General features: G+C 40.6%; 1 protein-coding gene across 1 annotated transcript in view; it reads right to left on the reverse strand.

Annotated features, from left to right (window-relative positions):
- The window catches only part of LOC101850945 (calbindin-32), a gene marked incomplete in the record, with an annotated part of 155,313 nt that overhangs the window by 148,365 nt on the left and 1,186 nt on the right, over positions 1 to 5,762 (reverse strand).

Consider the following 5,762-nt stretch of genomic DNA (forward strand, 5'->3'; position numbering starts at 1 on the left):
AGAGAGAGAGAGAGAGAGAGAGAGAGAGAGGATGTGTGTGTGCGTGCGCGTGTATGTCTGTGTCTGTGTGTGAGTGTGTGTGTGTTTGCGTGCGCGTGTGTAAGAGTGTGACTGAGTGTTAATTTGTGCGTTTGTGAATGAGTCGGTATGTGTCTGTCTACGTATAGGTGTTTCTGCACGTATCTATGTGTGCATGTCCGTACGCATTTGTATGTGAATGCAAGTGTGTGCATGTGTATGTGAGTGCGAGCGAGAGAGAGGTGTGTGTGTGTGTGTGTGTGTGTGTATGTGTGTGTGCGTAATTGTGTGTGTTTGTCTGTGTGTGTGCGTACGTATGTGTATGAGTGTGTGTATTTGCGTGTGCATGCATGAGTGCGTCACTTTCTACGAGTGCATCATGATCTTAAATCACTTTTATTCTAAAACTAGAGATGACGGCAAATAAGCGCGTTGTCTTTCATCAGCTGCTGCCAACCATCGATCATGTTCTCAGTGGGTCGCCAATAGATCAGCTGTTGCACATTCCACATAGCGATTGATGGAAAAAGTACATCTAAGAAAACACAAGAGATCGGAATGTGAGTAGGGAATTAATTCAGAGAGGGCTATCGTGCACAGTTTTACGTTACGTTTTCTCTGTGATTTGATACAGAGACTGAGCGTCTATTTTGCTGTTATGGTTGTTGTTGTTTTTGTTGATGATGATGTTGATATGGAGTAGCTTTTATTGATGGTGTTGTTATCGATGGTATTGTTGCTGTTATTGATGGTGTTGTTGCTGTTGTTGTTGATGAACATAATGATAATAATTTTTACAATTTTAGCTTGGTGTTTTAGGATGGAGAGCTCGCTAATCTTAAACCAGAGAGACCTACACAAATCAGGCGCAAATACAGAAAATTACAAATACAATACCAGTATTATATTCCTGTCTTTCGTTCATCCGAAACAGAAAACTCAAAACGTTGAACAGGACATTCGCGCTTAGTATCAAATACAAGCTACTGAGAAATCTTTGCAAGATTACTTCACCATACATTAACCGATTGGACACATAATATTATAATTATGTTCAACCAGCAACAGAGAAAAGGTAACGCTGATACGCGTTTTGAAACCTGATACACACACCAGAAACATGAATGTGCGTGTTTTACAGTCTGCATCTTTATGCTAGCCTCATTAAAATATCAGATACCGAAATCAGAATGGAAAAATCTATAGTAAGTTTATCCAGAGTATATTAAGATCATTGGCCCACATCACATCAAATAAAAAAACACTCAATTTTAAAATAAAGATTCCATAATGAAAAATGGAAAAATCTATAATGGATAATGAAATCATGCTTCTTTTTAAAGTACATGTATTCCAAAACAGCACGTCTTAATGAGGTTACGTAAGACACGGAGGGGTATCATCAAGTCAGATATTTTCATTCAGGCCGATATAAAAAGGGGGGGGGGGTGGATTTGAAGTACAGTTAGCAGAAAAAAGAACATTAGGAATACAAAAAGGAAAGACAAAAGGGATGGGAAGGGTTGAGATTGAGGGAAAACATGGTAGCGGATGCTGGGACTAAAAAGGAGGGGTGGTGTGGTGGGGGAGGTACAGGGGCAAAAAGAGACACGTAATTACCTCCAGCGTGGAAGACTGGCAGGAAAAGGTGAAGGAGAAAGAAACAGTCCTAGTAAATCGTTCTATCAGATCATAGTGATGTTTATCGAACTCCTCTTGGGATATCAGAAGTAATTTCTGCCGAGATCCGAGGGAAGCTCGCAAAACCATAAGATTGTTTGGATGACTCAAAACCTTATGGGATGCTTCGGGCGAGTGCCTTTTTGTATATTATCTGTTCTTCTGGTAGGCTACCGTAATATCCCTGATGGTGAGTGCTTTCGAGTTGTTTTGGGCTTTTTATCCCACTGTTGTATAAATATGCACATTTAAAATTGGTATTCACTTGACCCCCTATAACTCGGTAGCTGTCTTGATCCCCCAAAATCACAGTGGTTGTGCCCTGTTGAAAATATTCTCAATTTGAAAGGACTTTGCAAGGTTTGAGCTTCCAACCAACCGTGCCGCTGACAATTTGAGTTCACAGAAAATGGATCGTACGAATGGCTAGTTTTGTGTAGCTTCTAAAATTTACAAGTAAAGCTAGGGACAAATTATATAGTATAGAGGCAATAGTGTTTGCTGTATATGATAGATAAGTAATGCTTTTATCATTTTTTAAAGGGAAACATTATATCAATAGTCAGTTAGTTGTCATCAGCACAATGCCAGAAATAGAATGGCTTTTTGGAAGGACTCGTCTGGCTCTCAGAGATGTGGTGCAAGCGGGTAACCTTCTGTGGTTTGTTTCGTATAAAAAATGTTTAAAGCCCAACTAAGAATGAAAATGTCTTGTCGAAAGAAGGACTCTTGCCTTCTGGAGTTTCGGGGTATTTTTTTTTTCAAGATCTAGAAGACAAGAAAGACAAATCTAGTTGTTAATGCTTTCCATCCACCACAATCACGAAAATAATATTTTAAGTTAAGGTATATAAAAAGACGGTCTGCTTGGGCCATGCCTTTTTTCCTGGCCAATTGCGGTTTAGTTGGAAAAGTATCGCAAGCGAAGGACAGAGATACTCGATAGAATAGACTTCCTAATAGAGGAATCCAATTCCTGTCGTGTGTGTGTGTGCGTGTGTGTGTGTGTGTGTGTGTGTGTGTGTGTGTGTGTGTGTGTGTATGTGTGTGTGTGTGTGTGTGTGTGCGCGTATGTGTGTGTGGATCAACGAAGAGATAAATCCTTACACCAAGGAGAAAAAAAATGAAGGGGTTTATTTTTTACACTCCCATCAGCACAATTTAGATCACTCAGCAGGCTGCAGGGCCCACCCAGATTGACCGATAGGGATACAATGTCTCAGCGGAAAAAAAGAGATTCTGGACAAACATTTTCCCCATAAGGGAATCGAACTCGGGTCTCCTGTATGAGACAGCTAAGCGCTTACGGTAACCGTTACACCCTAGACGCCAATAGAAAAAGAGTGAGTGAGAAGACGTAATAATAAATAACGAAATTGGTTGATTTGCCATGGAGATTGGTTCGATTGAGCCCCCCCCCCCTCCCCAATCCCACCATCAGGGGATTGCGCCACCTGTGGACGTGATTATTTACATCAAATTACCAGGGCAGGTTTGGCTATATTTCTGTCCAGCCAATTTGCTCTCCTTTTTTGTGGATTCCCAAATACCCATGAATAAGCTGGATTGTCAAAACAGAAAAACAATCTTCTGCTCAAATTCCCTCACACTGTGATAACTACAGGGAATTGTTTTCCTGTTTTGATAAAATAATTCATACCGGATTGTTGTCCCCAGCTATACCAGCAATCATCATTAAGTTCCATATCTGAGACAGACATCGGCGACATGGTTCTCCATTCATTTCTGAGATTGAAGGCTCGTAAATCAGCATGATGCATTTTCCCGTCTTCCATCTGTTCATGTTTTCCAAATTATAGATTTCTCTGGATCTACCCTTGCCTCGTTTGCCTTCAATTTTGCCAGTGAGAGCCAGATGTGAAAAGCCTTTAAGTGGATTCAAGTGTCCTAGAAACTGCATTAGTTCCTACTCGTAAAAAAAAAGTTCAGAAAATCATTTCTTGGGAGAAAAAATTCCTTGTCCTCATTTAATGTAATTAACAGAGCTGAAAATATTGACTTCATGCAAAAATATAAGACTGAATATCCTGCTAATTCTTAATAACCCTTTTGGTTTTTGTTTGTTGTTTTGGTTTTACAGTGTGCCAATACACTGCGTCTTATGGACAGAAAAAAGGTCATGGAAAAAGAGAACAAGTTTTACGCCATCTCTTTTTTATTTGAAATTATTGCGGGTTCTTTTTTATTCCTAGGAGGAGGTATGTGTTTGTGTATTTGTATGTATGTGTGTGTGTGTTTTATGTGCGTATGTGTGTGTGTGTGTGTGTGTGTGTGTTTTATGTGTGTGTGTGTGTGTGTGTGTGTGTGTGTGTGTGTGTGTGTGTGTGTGTGTGTGTTTTTGGTTAAGGTTCTTTTAGGGGGGAGATTTGGGGGGGAGGGGGGTGGCCAGGGGCGAAGGCTGACTTGTTTGACAGGGTAATCAAAGTGAAACGGGATCAGATATGGCCTGTAGATATGACATAAGAATCTTACTCGAGGCGGCGACTCTGAGTTGTGAATGAAAACAAATCCGGAATTCATATTGTATGTTCAACCGCCAAAATAATCGGGAAAGTATCTTATTAAATATCAGTTCCAACTAAAATTAAATTTAACTTTAGATGTGAATACATAAACACAAAGCAAAGAAGCAGAGACGTCAGTACTAAATTTAGATCTATATGTTATAGATATACCAGTGGTTCTAACTCTTTGGTAGAACATGACAATTATCATTTTTAAAATTTTACATTTGGCTGTTTTTGTTAGCCTTTCGCGGCCAGGAGCTGGTGTCATAATCGAGGTCACGATCTGATTATAGGACGGTAAAAAGTCGAGGGGAAAAAAGCAAGCACTTGCAACAGTGAAGAGATTGTTAGGAGTTAGTTCCCCTCACATTTGTGAGGTAGACTCGACCAGTGTTAGTTAGCTTACCTAATCAGAGCTTGAGATTGATTATAACTGTGACCCCAAAGGGGTGAACAGGGTATATGTGGCAATGAAACAGCTTAGACCGCTATGCACATGTTCCCTTCAACTATATTGGTGGACTCTTCCAGCCTCACTTTAAGCTTACTTAATCAAAGCTTGTGACTGCTTATGGAGTAGCCCGAGAGGGGTGAGGAGGCTATTTCTGTGGCCGTGAAACCGTTTTGAATGTTAGGCATACTGTTCATTGTTGATTACGAACGTCTTTTGACATTTAATTTAAGAGGTTTACGTTTATGGATGAATTTGACAGCGACAATGTTTCAAAATTAGGAAGGGAAGCAGTGATTATTTGATTATATAGACGCTTCGCCCCTGGGGGTGGCGGTTCTATGTTATAGCGAGTCACCGTCTTTCTGCTGAAATACATTATCCCCTTAGTCTGCGTTGTCCATTACAGAGTCGAAGGAGCCCCCCACCACACCCATTTTTTAAAGAAGTAAAATCCTCTCAGGTGGGGGAGGTGTGTAAACTTACATAATAAAAATAAAAATATAAGGACTTCCCACGGTGCACACATACCATTCATACAGCACACACCCCGTATGGAAGTTAGACGCAAGCCAAATGACCTATTTATTTCATCAAAGTGAAGAATGGGAGCTTAGCTAAGACACATAGTTGTTCAATAGAAGGGCGGGTGTAAAGACAGAGAAGAATGTGGCGGCAACGACATAATATTGTAACACCTGATGGTGCAACAGTAAATACAGCATCGATCATTTCCTTGCTATATACTAGATCTATGCCTGTATGTGTATGTGCACTTGTCCGTGCGTTTGTGTCTGTGTGTGTGTGTGTGTGTGTGTGTGTGTGTGCGTGTGTATGTGTGTGTGTGTGTGTGTGTGTGTTTGGGTGATGTGTGATAATATGGGTGTAACTGTGTGTACGTGTGTATGATTGTGTGTCTGTGCGTGCGTGTGTGTGTATGTAAGCGTGTGTGTATGTGTGTTTGTGTGTGTGCATGCACATGTGTGTGTGAGTGTGTGCATGCACATGTGTGTGTGAGTGTGTGTATGTGTGTGTGTGTGTGTGTATGTGTGCGTGTGTGTGTGTGTGTGTTTGTGTGTGTGTGT

Source organism: Aplysia californica, unplaced genomic scaffold (genome assembly GCF_000002075.1).
Source record: "Aplysia californica isolate F4 #8 unplaced genomic scaffold, AplCal3.0 scaffold00086, whole genome shotgun sequence".
Lineage (NCBI taxonomy): Eukaryota > Metazoa > Mollusca > Gastropoda > Aplysiida > Aplysiidae > Aplysia > Aplysia californica.